A 17,320-nucleotide genomic window follows, 5' to 3' on the forward strand; every position below is an offset into this window, starting at 1 on the left:
GACTGTCTTGTTCATATTCTTTGCCATGAGGTCCACCTTCTATCGTGCAAGGCCAGGACTGGTGGAACTCATTACCTGCTGGGCTTGCAGTCCCCTTTCCTCACTGAGGGAAATTGATTTTCTTGTTACTGCTTCCTGAATCTCTTCCTGTAACATGGAGTCTTGTGCAGGGGGCTGGCATCATGCCTGGGCAGAGGATGCATCTGCTTTCTTGCTGTAATTTAGACATCCTCCAAAACAGCCCCCTGAACCATGATGTTTCCCTTACCAGAGGTGGCATAAGTTTAAGTTAAGTTTCTGTTATGAGGTTGTTTCCTGGTTAGTTTGTGAGCTCCTGGAGAACATGGATCACATCCTATTTGCATTTATAGCTCTCATACTCAATGCAGTGCTAGGTTAATGGGAAATGGGCAGTAAGTTGAGTGGATGAATGAGTGAATGAAATATATTACTTAGAGAAATAAATAATTAGACCCATTAACTGGTTTTAGATTAGTCTAACAGGCAAACTGGCTTAGAGAGTAATAGAATGGGTAAGTTTTAAATACTTGGAGGTAGTAGAATAGGGAGAAAGTACTACTTGGTCAGAGGAAAACTCAGAACCTTCCACAATTAGCAGAAATCTGTTGAAGGAGAGGGGCTGATGATTCAACTGCCCTGATTTTCCGTGTTGGATGCAGCCACACTGGTCCCTGGGATAAGTTGTTTTCTCACTGTGTGCTGGCACAGCTGAGCCAGACTGGACCAATTCTTGGGGATAACACAGAGATATCAAGGGAGTACCAGGAGTTGAGTACTGGCTTGCAGAGCCCAGAGTTCTGATTGTGCCTTGAGCAGCCTCCTCTCGGGGCTGTGAACACTGTCAAGTTTCTAACAGTCCCCTTGGGCCCTCACTTGCAGTTTTTGCTTTCCGTAATTCACAGCATGGAAGCAGCACCCTCCTAGATGCTTGGCACCTTATGAATCCAAACCAGGGAGGTATTTTTCTCACGCTTACCTAGGACTCTATTGGATCTTGCTGCTCACCCGGACACATACCTGTTTCCCCAGGTGACTACTAACAGTGATGACCTTCGTATCATCAGGTGAATGCTCAATCCCCTCCCCACTGAAATGTCACATTATGGCCACCCTTCACAATATCCTACTATGGTGGTAGTGGCCATCTTGTGACTTGAGTCATGCAAGGTGTCCGGTGGTGTGAAGACAGGGTTGGCATTTTCTCATGAAGGTCTGTGAGCACAGAGTGTAGTGTGAGGCACTGGGACAGAACTCCTGAACTCCAACTTGGCTTCTGTAGAATCTTGCTTCCCCTAGGTCCGCTTGCAGATTCTTTTACCCTTGGAAATTTTCTCTTCCCACCACTGTGTTCCCACCACGCAGTAAGGGTAACAACACTTTAATTATCAGCCACCTCGAGCTCTGGGACCTGCATCAGCAGTCTGGCATTCACCTGGTCATTACCACCTCGGATTCTAAATAACATGGTTGAGCTGATGGAAAATGCCAGTGAAGTCCCTATAGATGTCACTACTTGTGGCTGCACTGATATATACGTGCCTGTTTCCAGTGGAATATAAAGTCTGTAGGAGCAGATTCAGAGGAGTTGGAGGACATCCGGGCCTCCTGCCCTTTTGTTGGTCATTTTCACATAAGGGCATGTGGTTTGGGTGCCTGGAGGTTGTTAAGAGAAACCACTGGACTTAGGAATTTTGGGGGGGACGGGCTTTATTTATCTTTTCCCTGTTTGGTGATTCTCAACTCTGAATGTACCTTTTTGTATCCACATGTCATGTTGATTTACTTTTTCCATTTCTTGGAATGATGCAAAATGTCTTGGTTATGAAGAATATGGGACTGTATTTTCTGTATTTTCTTTATTGAGTATCAGAAAGTTACTTCAACCAACAACTTGTTTGCCATTCATCCTTATAATGTCCTCTTTTGATTAGCTGCTTCTACACGTGTGGTTCTTAAGAGAAATACAGTATCTCCATGAAGCTAGCAGTGTTCCTTTAGATTTGTGCAGCACGTATACTGTTTCAGCCGATTAAAAATTAAAAAGAAATCATTGGTGTTTGTCACCCTGATTCGTTTGTTTGCATGTCACCAGTGTCCAGCGAATACTATGCATTTCTTCTAGTCATTGTTAAAACCCTATGTATGGAAATAGTGTTTATACCAGCAGCTGTTACAAATCTGGGGCTATGGATTAATGTCAGCCTCTGAATGTAGAGTGCTTTAGTTAATTCCACCCAAGGACAGATGATATCATCTAGGAAGAAGGAATATATTAGAAACTGTCAGCCAGAAGGTAGTAAAAGGAGGTGATATGTTATAAGGAGTACTAAAAGGTCATTCAAAGAAGAGATATTGCTAATAACTCAATTAAAATTTTCACGCTGACATTTTACAAATTTCTGTGGAAGCCCTAAAACATTTTCAAAGCTAGCTAAATTCATACCCTAGATTGGAAAAACAGGGGTCAAATAGGATTCACACAATTCCTTTGTGAGGTGAACAAATTGGGATAATCTCCTTTTCCAGGAAATTGTGGCCAACTAATTCAATGCAACTCCTTTGATATCTAGGCGAGAGAGAGAGAGAGGTATTTTGCAAGTACATCTCTCTTCATTGGGGATTGTACCCTTTCCTCTCCTAGGCTTTGGGGCAGGGCAACCAAGTCATTTTGGCTCTTGACTTTCAGGAAATTATTCTTTGCCAGCCTGGTGCCTCATAGTTATTTTATGTATTTTGCTTCCTGGAAAACAAACAACAATCTGTCTTCTTCCTGGCAGCCAGGTAGCACAACAAAGAGTGTGGGTAAAAGTTGGACTTGCACTTGCGGAGTAGAACTGCTTCCAGACCAGGTGATAAGATACAGCTGCCATGGCTCCACAGTCAGGCTGCCAGGACAGACAACATGGGAATGGCAGGGTTTGAGAAAGGTCACCTCACCCAATTGCCCACTGTCCTGTTGGGAAGGGGTGACTTATTCTTGAAGATGTTCTCACCTAAAGTCTACCTGGCTTTTCCTGGTGGCTATTTCTAGTGTTCGGTCACTGTTGGGGTCTCTCACTTCTTATTGTCCAATGAATGTGAACATAGTTCTTTTCTTGGTGTCATTTCCATAGTCGCGGAGAGGAAGTGATGGGTATGGATAACGTATCATTGTTTTAGCTGTCTGCTGTGTGCTCGGTGCTAGCGGTTTGGTGGTAGGAAAAGTAAACATGGCTGCTGTCCTCATGGAGCTTACAGTCCGGTGGAGGTGAAGGTCATCAAATAATCACACATGCGATCACTGAGGAACAGATGTTCACTCACACCTGGGGCAGGGATTGGGAAGGAAAAGGACGTGGTGCCATAGTGAGACCTAATTTGACTCCCAGACCTTTGGAAAGGCTTCCCCAATAAAGGGATTTTCCCTGGGGAGCTGAAGGATGCAGGGTTAATTAGGAAAGGAGAGAGGGAAGAACAGTGCAGGCAGAGGGAGCAGCAAGTGAAAGGTTCTTGACTAGACAGAGTTTGGTGATTATGAGGCCCTGGGGAAGAGGTCTCTGTGGCTATTCAGGAGAAAATGACAGGGATGGAGCTGAGCCTGGGAAGTGAGCAGCATCAGTCTGTGGAAGGTTTTACATGCAGTGGTAAGGTGTTTTACTTTTAAAATGTTTTGTAATTATGAAGATTGCATTCAGGGTAAGACAGACCAAACTTCTTCTTCTCCCAGTTGCTATATAATTTCAATTCTTGTCCTCTTCAACTCTGGGAACCTGTACTGAAACTTGTACCTGAGGATTTCAGACTGACTTTTTTTTTTTTTTTTGAGACTTCTTCCAAGTTGGGGATTGGCATAGAACTGAAAACAGCAGCTGCGAAGTGCCTTGAAGTTTGATTTGGGCATCTCAAATGGGGTGTCTCAGAGTGAGAAACCATTGCCTGCTTATTACATGCAAGGAGAGAGAGAGATCTTTGCTGTAGGCTGTGTACACAGGAGGCACTTAATAAATGCTTGCTGATGAGTCAGAGGTGACATCCAGCTCTCAAGAATGCAAAACTAAGTTTTATCTGTTCCAGCCATCTGAACACTGTTCACAAAGAGGGCCTGGGGAGGAGGGATGGGCAGAGCTGCATCTGCTCTGCCGTCCTGTATGTGCACTCGGGCCACCTGATGCCACCTCCACGGTGGCACATTTGTCTTGTTAAGTGTAAGCCAACTCTTTGCCGTCTTCTGGGGCTCTCCTGACGGTGGCTGTGGAGGACAGGGACATGCCATGAAAGCCCAGTTAATATGGTCTGTAAAGGGAGGTGGTGGCTGCTGGGGAGCGCTCAAATGAAGATAAATGCATTGTTAAGTTTTTATGGACCAAGGCCGCACTTTCATTAAGGGTAATTTACATAACATAACTAATGCTCAAGGCCAAACAGTCCTTGTGGCCCAATGACAGCCCCTGACAACCCATGGAATGCAAGGCCTCCTGCAGAATTCCTCAGGTCAGGAAGCTGCCTCCTTCCCCTTGCTGGCTCAGCACGCTGGTTGCTCAGAGGAGCTCTGTCTGTGACCTCTCAAGCTACATGCTGATGGCCTCAAAGCTACACATTCTTCTCTGCAGCAAACCAGTCAGGCACTCCCTGGTCAGAGCTCACTTGCCATGTTCCTTCCTCTTTCCCCAAAGGGGTTGGCTTCCTGGTGTGAACCCTTCCTAATCCCTGTTTGAGAATTTTCTAGGGTTCCTCTAGGCCCAGTGAGAGGTTCCTGGTTCCCCACTAGGGTTGAATGGAGAAGGCTCTGGGTTAAGATGTTGGAACATGAAGAGTAGGCTATAATTAGAGTTGCCTATGTTCCTTAACAACAATGCCTCAGAGGTGAAGATGTCTGATGGCGTCCCTGGTGTGTTCAGCAGTAGCCTTTGTCTGCACCCATCTTCATTATATGTTAATACCACCAGAGACACTTTGAGGTCAGCTTCTCCACCTTGCACGGCAAAGCAATTATCATTTCCTCTTGCTGCAGGGGTGACTGTTCGGTATCACATGATGGATTTTTGCTGGTAATCAGAACTTTCTGCCCATTGGTCTTCAGGACATACTTTTGTGTTGACATTTACAAGGTATGTGTCAGACTGAGCCGAGGAACAGAGTGAAAGAATAAAAGGGGGAGAGGGGAAGAGGACTGTTACATTCAATTTAATGATGACAATTTCCCTACATTTACAACTTCCAGAAGTAAGAGACAATAGATGTGTGTCTTCTGCTTGCATGCACACTGAAGGAGATGACACTAAGAGATTCTGTTAGCGGGAATGGTGATCTATTACCTTAATGATTTCATTGCTCTGCAAATAGAAGAAAAAATCTCATTGTGGTGCTGAGCCCTGTCTTCATCAAGCTATTCATTGTGAGGTATTTGTCGTTAATTAGAGGAATTCTGACCTTCTGTAAGCTGGTTTTGAATTTTTATTTTTTTGTTCTTGGCTACCTTGACAATCTGGTTCTCCATTTACGGGACATATATAAGCATTTGTATGTCTTATGTTGAAGCTTGTTAATGAATTTGAAGAGCTCTTAGACTTGGGTAGGTTGGTGTTAATGGAAGATTTCATAGAGTTCAATGAAAGCTCTCCTCCACGATTAGGATGGTGACTGGAAGGACCATGGGTGGGTGGGGTGAGGGTGTTATCATGTGAAGTGTGGATAATTTGAACAAATCCCCTGTACTGTGTGTGGGAGGTTTAAGCTTAGATAGGGTCTTGTGGTCTGGATATCATCCAAAGGGCCATTTTCTCAGGGCTGCTGGAGACTGGCTAATAGGAATGGTGTCCAAGGTCTTAGTGGGAGCACAGCACCAGGTGACAAGTGCTGTGGTCCAGGAAAGGCAGGTGGAGAACCAAGAAGATCAAAAGCTGATAGGACTTGGATGAGAGATCATGCATAAGTTTGTGTCTAGACCTAGAGCCAGGAGTGTTGGAAGCTTCTGGATTCCATTATTATATGAAACTGACCCTGGCTGTTCAAAGGAATAATGCAAGGTCTGCCTGTAATGGCACAACTTTCACCCTCTTACTGTGTGCAGTCTGCTTTTTTCTAGTAGGGTATCTAGATTTCCAAAGTAGTGGAGTAATGTTTATATGATAGAGCTGGGGACCAGAAGGAACATTTAACATCATGGAAATCATGAGGTCAGAAGATCTGGAGAGGACATCAGGTCTACCCAGGCCCTCTTAGGGCATCATCAAGCTTCCTTATGCAGTGATGCTGCTGCAGCATCCTATTGCCATGTATTTGATGGAAGGATTTTGCAGAAGCTGGGATGTTTGTTTACCTGGCAGACCGACTTTGCAAATATACTGGCTAACTTTGGAGCTAGACCCAGTGAGGCCACTTTGAACATGATCCTGTTAGAGCCTAATTTTACCTGCTAGTTGTATGACTTTGGACAAGTCCATTTACCTTTCCAGGTCTCAGTTTTTTCATCAGTAAAATGTTAGAAGGTGTCTGTGAGGACCCTTTTAGTTAAAGTACAGTATGTTTGCTAAGATTGTTGTGTATCTAAGTAGGCCCAGGTGGAAGCTCTTGGTGTAGACAGCCACGTGATGAGAGCCTCACAGAACTTACGGAAATAGAATTGATATTGAAGTTTCGGTTCTTCACCAACTTGAAAGATCCCATGGAAGAGTCCTCTATACTGTAAGCTCTTTGAAAACAGGGGCATTTTCTCATTCTTTTTTTACACCTGAAAAGCCATCAGATTGTCTAGTGGATATTTGGTGCTTAATAAATTGGGACTGAGTATTGGTAGGTGATATACTTTTTCTACTTTGCTACACTTAACATAGACGTGGTATAAACATATATGCCTAGGATGTGCCTTTTCAAAAGAAACCCATCAACTCCACTGGAGCAGTAACCAAATCTGTCTTTTTCACCTCTGGTTCCCAAGTGCCTGGCACGCAGAAGTCGTTGAGTAAATGTTTGTTGAATGGCTCAGCAAATACAGCTAAGACCTGGAAGATGGGTAGTTGGACTTTCCAAGGAGAACTGGGTTATAGGGAGAGAATAGAGATATGGAAAAAGAGAAGAAGAAAAAATGGTGATATTACATTTAATTTTGTTTTCCTGCCTCTTCTAAGCTTGTTCTCATCTACATACCATAAAGTAGTAACTGGAAGACCTTATCTACTTGTTGACATGGTCTGCAAGTGACTACTAGTCCAGGACAAGATAAGTGCAGAAAGAGAACATAATTATTTAGGAACTTTTACTGTAATTTGACATTGCCTGACATCTAGGCATGTGATCCCTGGATTTGTCTTGTTAAGCAGTGTATAGACCAGTTTAGCTGTTGTCACATTTACATAGTGAATCACACATGGTGTGCACTGCATTCTGATCATGCACAGTAGGACCATGGACTGGTCCAGGACATGCTGGAGAGACATGGTCCTTCACCACATCACTGGAAAGAAGTAGGATGAAATACCTGGTTGTATTGTCTAGTGGTCATATAAAAATATTAATGATACTGTTATATAAAGCTGTTTGTGACTTACTGTTATCATGTATTATGTGTGTTGTTGATTTGAGGACTGAACTAGCCATGCACTGTTAGTCAACCAAGTTGAGTTATAACCTGTATGACCGTATTTTGCTCTATTTCAAACTAGCTAGCCTTGCATGCCTATTTAACTTGCTCCTTTGGCCTCATTAATATCATCCTGTAATCAAGCAAGCTAATTAAGCTATTTTCTGTCTACTGGTCAGAGGATATGAGAGCTTGAGGTGACTCTAGCCATCCTCTGATATAACTCCTTCATTTTTTAGAAACAACCAAAGCTCAGAGGGGTTAAATAATATGTCCCAGGTCTCACAGTTATTAAGCAAAAGAACTGAGACTAAAACATTAGAGTCCTTCACCCCTGGGTCGTTGTGTCTTTTCACTTTGCCTTGAAGTTCAATAAAATCCTTCCAGATTTTGTAATATTTAAGGGATACCTCTGTTGTAGTAAGTTATGTACTCCTATTTAATAGTGGATCTAGAATGGACAGATTTTGTTTACCAATAATTACAGATGGTTTGCCTTTAAGAAAACTCAATGTTTGAAGTTATGAACAAAGGAAACAGAAGAAGTGATGTATATATGGCTATTCATATACATTATATAACATATATAATATAAAATTTATATTTATATATACATATAAATATATAAATAATAGCAAAATAACATAAGTATTTATGAATGGAGCCCTATAGCAATACTTGCTGAGTAGAAGGGTGTTGACTCCTGTTCATTGTAGTGTCATCCCAAAATGGGGATAAACTTCATATAAAAGTGTGTATTAATGGAAAGTAGGATGCAACATAGAATATATTGATTTAAGCACATTTTCAAAAATGTATTATACAAAATGAGGTCTCTTTACACTTGTTTTTTTTTCCAATATATGAAATTTATTGTCAAATTGGTTTCCATACAACACCCAGTGCTCATCCCAAAAGGTGCCCTCCTCAATACCATCACCCACCCTCCCCCCATCAACCCTCAGTTTGTTCTCAGTTTTTAAGAGTCTCTTATGCTTTGGCTCTCTTCCACTCTACACTTGTGAAGTAAAATAGGGGTTATTGATGGAGGCCTGAGTAGGGAGAACTCATTTCCCTCAAAATATCATCTGTAACACAGCCGGTTTCAGTGTGGTACAACTCAGGTATTGGCAAACTATGACCCATAGGCCAAATCCTGCAGGCTTATGTATTTATAAATAAAGTTTTATTGGCAAACAGCCATGCCAATTCATTTACTATCCTCCATGGCCACTTCCATGCCATAACTTTAGATCTGAGTAATGGTGACGTATGGTTTGTGGTCTGTAAGGTCTAAAATATTTAAGCTTTACAGAAAAAGTTTGCTGGCCTATGGTTTAGATGCATATTTGTTTTATAACTCTGATTCCACTACCATCAGGCAAGGGGCTTCATTTAGAATCCCACCTGAGTTCTGATAAGGAATTTAACTTTAATCATCTTGTTCAGAAGCCTGTTTTAAAATCCTATCACCAGCTGCTAGTTTCTAGTCTGCATGTGATCTCCTGGTGATCCTGGGAGAATGAAATTAACCACCTCTGGAACAAACATTCAGTCTTTTTATTTTTTCCACTTTCATGGGAGAGTAATAAATATAGTCAATGACTCTGGATTCTATTACTATGTAAGAGCTCTTTAAAAACATCTAACCATCTGCTTAATGGCCAGTAATATGTTTCTAATGGTCACTCTCGATCAGACACTTTCGGTTCACTCCTGTATAATAGTCATCCAACAGCCAAGATTCTCCTGAAGTAATATGATCAAAGGCCAGTCCCTAGCTCTGTGGCTGCAGAGGCCTCTGGAGATTGTTCTAAAGAGCAAAATAGAGACCTCCTGATGGTTACATGTGGAAACTCTTTTCTTTGATGAAGCCCTGGGCAATAATGAGTGCATGGTCCACAAGTACTTTTGACTAATGCAGACTTAGAACATTGATTTTTTTTTTTTTTTTTTGCATCGACATGCCCAGGTACAGTTGCAGCTGGAGGTTAGCTTAATTAATATCTGTCCTCTCATTTCAGACAACATACCCTGAACTGTTGTCATTGAGAATCCTATATCCCTGGTCTGGGCCCAGCAGCTGGTGACAGCTTGGCAAATTATGAGTTTCCTAGCTTTAAAACAGACTAAATTGCAGACAAAACAAGCCATTAGCTAAGTAAATACTGTATCTCTGTTTGGCTTCTGTAAGAAGAAGGAGATTAGCACGAGTGTTTAGTGTTCATAATTATTAGTAGGAGGCAAATAGTAGGCTCAGGCTGACTGGAGATTGTTTCATTACATCCAATTAACACCCACTTGATTATTCTTAATTACTTCTGCTTGATGACAGGAGTAAAGATGTCATACTTCAAATGTACAAATAGCAGCTGGGTCATCAATATACATATATTTGTAATATATCCTGCTCATTTTGGGGTGGCTATTTAATATCTCAGTAGAGGGATAGAGGACGACATGTCCACTTGTCAAGATTTTAGTAAACACTGAGGAGAACTTAGGCAAGATGCAGAAAAATAAATACTGGAATAGAAATGGGTTTTTCTATAGTGGTATGGTTTAGAATTTTTAATGCCTCACTACTACCCATTTGGGAATTCCTTTTCATCTGTCCTAACTGTGGCATAGAAAGTTAGACTGTACATAAAGATCAATAATTATACATAGAAGTATCTGAATGTGAACTTTGTGCAAAAGGGGGGGCATATGTAAAATGGTATGAAACAGTGCTCTCTAGTATGACAAGCTGAGACAAAATCAGCCTTGGTTCAAGAGATGTAATGACCAGCGTGGTAAAGCACATGACATGTTAGCAAGTGATGTAATCTCAGAAGCAGGTATGGGGGGTAAGTACAATGAGCCCAATTTCCTTAGATTTAAACCTGAAATTAAGACCACAGTTAGGGACACTAGAACTCATCCTTGCTTTCTCAAGCTTTTAGGGGGAAAAAAAGGGAAGAGTGTTCCCCTTCAGTTATTTCCTTAGTTGGGAGGATTTGCTATGATCGTGTACATGGGAGGAATTCTTGGCTTTCTAGAATGGAGGTCACTACACTCTTAGGTTGCCCCTCCTTGCTTGTGGTGTTGGTGATCTTGTAATGGAAAAATTTGGATTACTGTATTTTTTTCCTGGATCAAATTTAGGTGTGATGTCATGCATAGGTAAAGAGGGAAGAGACTTGGCAGCAGCAGAGAATGGTGAGGTTTGGTGGTTGTGCCAGGGCATTCTTAGACTGGCAACTTGCTTGATCAGAGCTGGGCGTGCAGTGGTGGCATGTTGGTACCAAACATATCCACTGTCAGCACTCTCAGTCAATCAGGAGTTCAGTACTGAGCATTTGCTCATGCACAGCATCAAACCAGACACGTGAATGGGTAGGATATGGGCCAAACCCTCCCTTGCTGGGGAGACAAGACTTTTCTATGATATGGTTGTGTTTAATTAGTTGCTAAAATTCATGGTTCAAACTGAGGGCTGTAGACATTCAGCAAGGGGGAGTGTGTTGGGCAGGGAAGACCAAGGCTTCAGGACCAGAACCTGCCACGTAGTTAGACTTTAGCTACTTGGAGGATGTTCTGGCTGTTGGTGGTTCAAAGGCTGGTGGGAGAAAAACGTGTTTCAGGTAAGCAGAAACATGGTTCCCTTGTCCTTTGATGCATACTGGCCCAGGTCCGTGCTTAGGCCCAAGGACCAGAAACTAAGGACATCTCATGGGGAGCACCTGGGGTGCTGAATCTTGAGATACAAGGCCATCTCAAGAAGAGTGCCCCAAGAAGATAGAGTTAATGAGGATTCCCTGGGATCTATTTCCATTATGAAGGAAGAGACATTAGGCAATCTGTTAAAGTCAAAAATTCATAAGTATATTTAAAGATTTAAGGCTAAAATGGAATATCTTAGGCAGTCATTTGAAGTCTCTCTATATATGTGGCAGCTGATATTTAAAAGGCACACAAAACATTTAAAAATGACCTCAGGAATAGTGTACCCCCCCCCCCGAATAATAAAGGGGTAATCTCAGAGAATGGAGTGGTGTCAGGATGTAATCGATTCCAACCTGACAAATGATGGTAAGGGCCATCTTTGCTACTGATGTGGGAATCTAACACCAGTGTTTTCTGAGCAGACAGAAGGGTTTGTTTGGAAGGTTGTGAGTCATGAAGTAGCCTAGATCTTAGTAGTTTTGGAGTGTGTGTGTGTGTGTGTGTGTGTGTGTGTGTGTATTGGTGGTGATAGTGAATGGGCTCTGCATAATGCTTCATGGAATGTGATGAGATTGACTTGGTGTACATAGGTAGAGGCTGGGAGTGCCAGCTGATTGTGGTACAGAGCTTGCATAGTGTGGTAGAGGACTTGGCCCAACTGAGAACACTGCTGGGAGGCTGTTGAAAGGTTCCTAGCCTTCCCCACATGGAGAAACAAGGATGGATTCAGTTTAGTTACTATTGAGGTATGTTTGTTTGGTCTTCACTACCAAAAGGGTGGTCCATAGATCATTAGCATCGCCTGGGAGCTTGTTAGAAACGCTGATTCTTCAGCCCCACCCTACATCTGCTGAAGCCTAATCAGCATTTCAACAAGATCCATGGGTGATTCGGAAGCCCACTAAGTCAGGAGGCTTACACAGTTGCAGACTTGACTGCTTGTTTCTTGAAGCATGCTTGGTCCCAGTTTTGTCTTTCATTAGCTAACTGGGGGACTTGGAGTCAGTCCATCTGTCTGCCTGTTTCTTTTCCTCTAACTTTGGGATATGTATGCCTGTCCCTCCTACAGCCGAGACCTTGTGGATGATTAAAGGAGATAGTGGAAGAAAAAGCGCTTTGCAATGGTGAGGCACTGTACCACTGGTTTGCAACAATCGCTGCCATTATAATCACCTAAGGAGCTTGAAACAAGATGCCCATCGTATTCATACTTTGCTGACTCCTGTTTTAATTGGTCTTGGGTGGGGCCAGCCTTTGTTACTTTGAAAAACAAAAACACCCCTCATTCTCATGGGCAGCAGCTAGGATTCAGCTGTTGTTCTGCCCTTTCTATCCTCTCAGCTTCTGTTCCAAAACTTTCAGAAGGATTGGTGTGCATGCCAGTGGAGGAGGATGTGGAGTTGAGTGGTCAGCTCCTACCAATAGCTCCCCTTGGGATGAGGACCAGGATATATCCTATTTCTCCAGAAATACCACTGCTGGGAGCATTTTATTTGCACTTTTGACCTGTCGTCCTTCAAGCCCCACACATGTCTGCTCATGTCCTGGTGCAGGCTGAACGCTGTGAACACTCGGAGGGCAAAGCCAGTTCTTCCCTTCCTGCCAGGTACTGCCAGCATCTCACCAAGCAGGGAGGGTGCGTGTGAGAGAGACAAGGGCATGGGGCTGAGGAGCAGAAAACCTAGGTTGGATGCTAACACTTTCTTACTGGTTTTCCCTGCCTGAACTACTTGGACAGTCATAGTGAGAAGCACTTAAAGTCAAGATAATTACATGTGAAAGCGCTTTACAAACTATAAAATGCTACAAAAGTGTGCACGTGTTCTTGCTTAACTTGAAGTGGTAGAGTCAACGTAATGAAAGAATACTGACTTGCATGTCAGGAGCTGACCCCAAATGAAGGCACAGCCTCTTAACATAAGAGCAGTTACCATTTGGCAAATGCTAATGCTGTGCATTTTCATTTATACCTTCAACAAATAGTTTCTGAGCATCTAGTATGTTCTAGGTGTTGGGAAACAGCAGTGACTAAAACAGGGGAAAAAAATGACCAAAAATCAAATGTGTCCTCACACAGCTTACATTGTCCAGTGCAGTGTGTTGGAGAGAAGCAATGAATGGGCATGTGTGTATAAGGAGCAGTAAGGAGGAGGGGCCCAGATACAGCATGGTGAGGGTAATAGAGAATAAGGAGGTGGATGTGCTTCACAAAGGGAGGTCAGGGAAAGTCTCTCCGATGAGTGGTGTTTCAGCAGAGACCTGGATGGGGAGAGGGATGAGTGGTCTGAGAGGAGGATGTCTCTGGAGGTACTGGCACATGCAAAGGCTTGAGGCAGAAGCAGGCCTGGCCCCTGCATAGAGAGGTGGGTTAGTGAGGGGACGGCCATGACGTGTGAAGTCAGGGGCTGTTTCAGAGACTGGGGCATGTAGGAACTTTTAGGCTCTGGCCAGGATTTGGGGTTTTATTCTGTCTTAGAATCCAGTGAAAAGCACTGAGCGTAATTTGACATGAGTAAAATCTCACATTGATCACTGTGGCCCTGGTGTGCCGGGGAACTAGTAGGGAAGCTGAGGTTCCAACTGTCGGCCAGCTGAGAGTTTGGGTTGGTGTAGATGAGGGTGGTTGCCAGGTGGGTGGTGGGGTGTGGTCACATTCCAGGTGTTTAGAAGGAAGAATTGAAAGGATCTGCTGATAAGAAATGCTGAGTGAGAGACAGAGGAACAGAAGGAAGAATGGAGGTGCCACTTACTGGTGTGAATGAGTAAGTTTGGGCTCATAGTGAGTTAAGTTCTGGACTTTGTTAAATTTGAGGTTCCTCTTAGCCTTCCAAGTGGCGATGTCAGGAAGGTAACTGAATTGGGAGGCTTCTGTGGGAAGGGGTCAGGCCTGGGAATAGGAATTGGGAGTCTTTCGGTGTGTAGGTGATATTTAAAGTCATGGGTGGGTGAGATCCCTTTATCTGCACCAGATACACGGAAAGAATTCTAGTGATGGTGAAGATCGATGGGTTTCGGTGATGGTGGTGTTATTACTGGAAAGCAGTCAGCTGTAATCATCTCTGGTTCCATATAGTGCGCTCACTCATATTCTTTCTGCTCTAATTTTGAAGGCATTTTAATGTCCATCAATTGCAGCAAAGGAAAGAAAATACATTACTGATTGACCTCTTTGGCTTCTCTCTGTTTATGACAACTCCAGTGCACACTAGGGGAACCCTTGTTCCACACTGGCCTGGAGGAGCTCATCACCTTGAGCTGGCCCAGCCTAGAGAGCTGTGGGTTGTGGGGGGCCGGTAATCTCGGTCTGCTCTTCAGGACTGAGATACAAAGCAGGATGGATGAGATAGGCCAACTCATTACTTACAGGTGTTCTTTAAGGGAGTGCTTAGGAAGTTTTACTCAATTTAACTTAAGACATAAGTAATGTCATTCCCAATTCAGGGCAATGGCTTAGAACCTGACTCAATGTCCTTTTTACTAAGTAATTATCCAGATTTCCTTACTAAATGTTATTTTATGTATTATGTGTAATAGCCTCTTTCTTTCAGCTATGGTAGGATGGTAATAGCAGCTGATAATGGATCACATATTCATCTTAAAGTTCTGCCCCTGGCACTTGTGGCCAGCATGGAGAGAAGCTTCTGCCCAGGAATCAGACTGATCCCATGGCCCTACTCACTGGTCCTGGGTTGGTTTGCTTCTGAACAGCCTAAGATAACTTCTTAACCTTTAAAGCACTGCCTGTGTTGGGAGATTCCAGGGGACCTACAGAGCTCATCTGGCCAGACTGCTCTTTTGCCTCAGAGTCTCCTTGTCAGAGCTTTGGTTAATGGAAATGTTAAAACGCTAGTGGGGAGGAACGGAGGAGTATAAACCTTCAGATTATTAATTGACATCACAGACGTCTGTGAAAAATTAGGAACCACTGCCATTGTACCTCAAGGTGGCCAGTTTTTTTCAGTATCCTGATCACTGGCTCTCAGGGAAAGGGTCACTGGATTGAACTTGTGTGGTAGGGATTATGTTACTGGTGCCATTGTGTATATCATGTGCATATTGGCTTCTTAGAGATGACCTATTATGCAAACAGTCTTCCAGTAGCTACTGAGCAACTACTGTTGACCAGGTGTGTCCCCAGCTAGCTATTAAGTACTCAGTGGGTGTTGGGTACTGAGACAGATGCAAAAATATCTGTCATTCATCTCCATCTGCCATGACATTATGTTCTCCAGAGAGACAAGATTAAAATGCACGTTGAAAATATATATGACTACCTATGAGAGGGGGATACAACCTGGGCCCAGGTATTTATAAACATGTTAGTTAAACTTACTCCCCCCCCCTCAGAGGGTTTACAGTCTAGTTGGAGAGGCAGAGCACACTTGTGTGAAGTGTCAAATGGCAGAATAATGGTTGGTATTAATTGGAATGCAGCAGTGACAGCTTACAGGTATCATGGGGATGTGTGAACCTTTTGGCTGCACAATCAGAGTCACTTGGGGAGTGTTAGAAACCAAGGATACCTGTGCCTCAGCCAAGACCTGCTGGGTGCCTGTGTGTTTTAACATTTCCCTGGTGATTTTGATTCATAACGAACCACTGCTTTGGTAGGATTTCAGTGTCAAGTTGGAGATGGGAAGGACAACCTTGCACAGGAGGCTGCAGGCGATGTCCCAAGATGATGGCAGCAAGACTCACTGGTACAGTGACTGTTCTTCCCTGGCATGGATAGGGGGCCTTGTTTGGAGAAAGAGTAAAAATTCAGTGAGAAAGGGGCAGCTTTCAGAAGACTTTAAAGTCCTGCAGAGGAGACTGAATTTTATCCTGAAAGCTACAGGGAAATCCTGTGGTCACTGCCCTCATTGACATGATCTTACTTTCAGTAGTGAGTATTTGGACTTTATTCACTGTGTGATGGGCAGCTTTTGAGCCAATAAGCAACATTAAGAAAGTGGTATTTTCAGTTGAATCTGACTGTCAGGTGCTGGGTGGATTCAAGCAGAGGATATCTGGAAGCAGAGGTTAGCTAGGGTCTAAACTGTTTTCAAAAACACCACCGTCAACAAACACAAATACTGATAGAGCCCCAATTATGTGCCAGGTGCTGTCTTAAGTCCTTTACATATACCATCTTTTTAAATCTTCACAGAACTCTGTGAAGTAGGTATTCATAGTATGCCCATTTTACAGATGCAGAAACTGAGGTACACAGAAGGAACTCAACCATGTCACATAGTTGGCTAGTATCAGAGTTGGGATTCAAGCCAGACTGCCTGATTACTTTCTGCTTATAGGCTCCTAGAACTCCTAGGACATAGGCAGTGTTAAGGGGAAATGGAAGCCTGAGATAGATGATAGAAAAGTAAATGTCAAGTGTGGCACAATATTGGAATAGCTTGAGCATGCTCAGGAAATCCCCAGTGAGGAAGAACACCTTGCAAAAGGAATTGAGTAGGATTTAGAATGGGAGGATAGCAGAAAGCCTTTCTGAAATAGTGGGTCTGTGTGTAGAACACGAGAGAGGAGTTAGAACAGGAAATTGCTAGCATGATGGCCCTGCATACACTCTGCTAACAAATACCACAGAGATTGTTTAAGACATGAGTATTGTGAAATGGGTAGAGGATTAGTTTTGGAGTTGGCAGATGTGGAGTGAGTTCCAGTCCTCTCCTTAACAACTGTGACCTTGGGCAATTCACCTAACCCCTGTCTCTCAGGTTCTCATCTGTATAGTGAGAATGATGAAAGTACCACCCTAATGGGAATGTTGTGAAGACTGAGCTAATGGGTATAAAGTGTATGTAAAGCACATGACATAATACAATCAATGGCATTACATCACTACCAACCATTATTACTATTAAGGTTATCATTCTTACCATAATTCATGGGCATTGGGATGAAATAATTATAGCACTTTTTGGAGAGAATACTTAGGCATTCATGAGTACAACAGGAACTTGGGAGCTGCCAGGATTCCAATTCTGGCTCCATCACTAGCTATATGATTCAGGGCAATTTATTTAACCTGTT

At 43.1% G+C, this 17,320-nt stretch overlaps 1 protein-coding gene across 7 annotated transcripts in view; it reads left to right on the forward strand.

The window, feature by feature from the left end:
* Positions 1 to 17,320, forward strand: part of LRMDA (leucine rich melanocyte differentiation associated) — a 576,509-nt gene that overhangs the window by 420,867 nt on the left and 138,322 nt on the right. Inside the window, exon 4 of one of the 7 annotated variants that reach the window (XR_007460917.1) lies at positions 12,755 to 12,767. The exons of the other annotated variants lie outside the window; for them this stretch is intronic. The gene's annotated coding sequence lies outside the window, so the exon portion shown is untranslated. Of the gene's footprint in view, positions 1 to 12,754; positions 12,768 to 17,320 lie in introns of those variants that run through there. 7 annotated transcript variants of the gene reach the window in all.

The sequence above is a fragment of the Panthera uncia genome, chromosome D2 (genome assembly GCF_023721935.1).
Source record: "Panthera uncia isolate 11264 chromosome D2, Puncia_PCG_1.0, whole genome shotgun sequence".
Taxonomy (NCBI): Eukaryota; Metazoa; Chordata; class Mammalia; order Carnivora; family Felidae; genus Panthera; species Panthera uncia.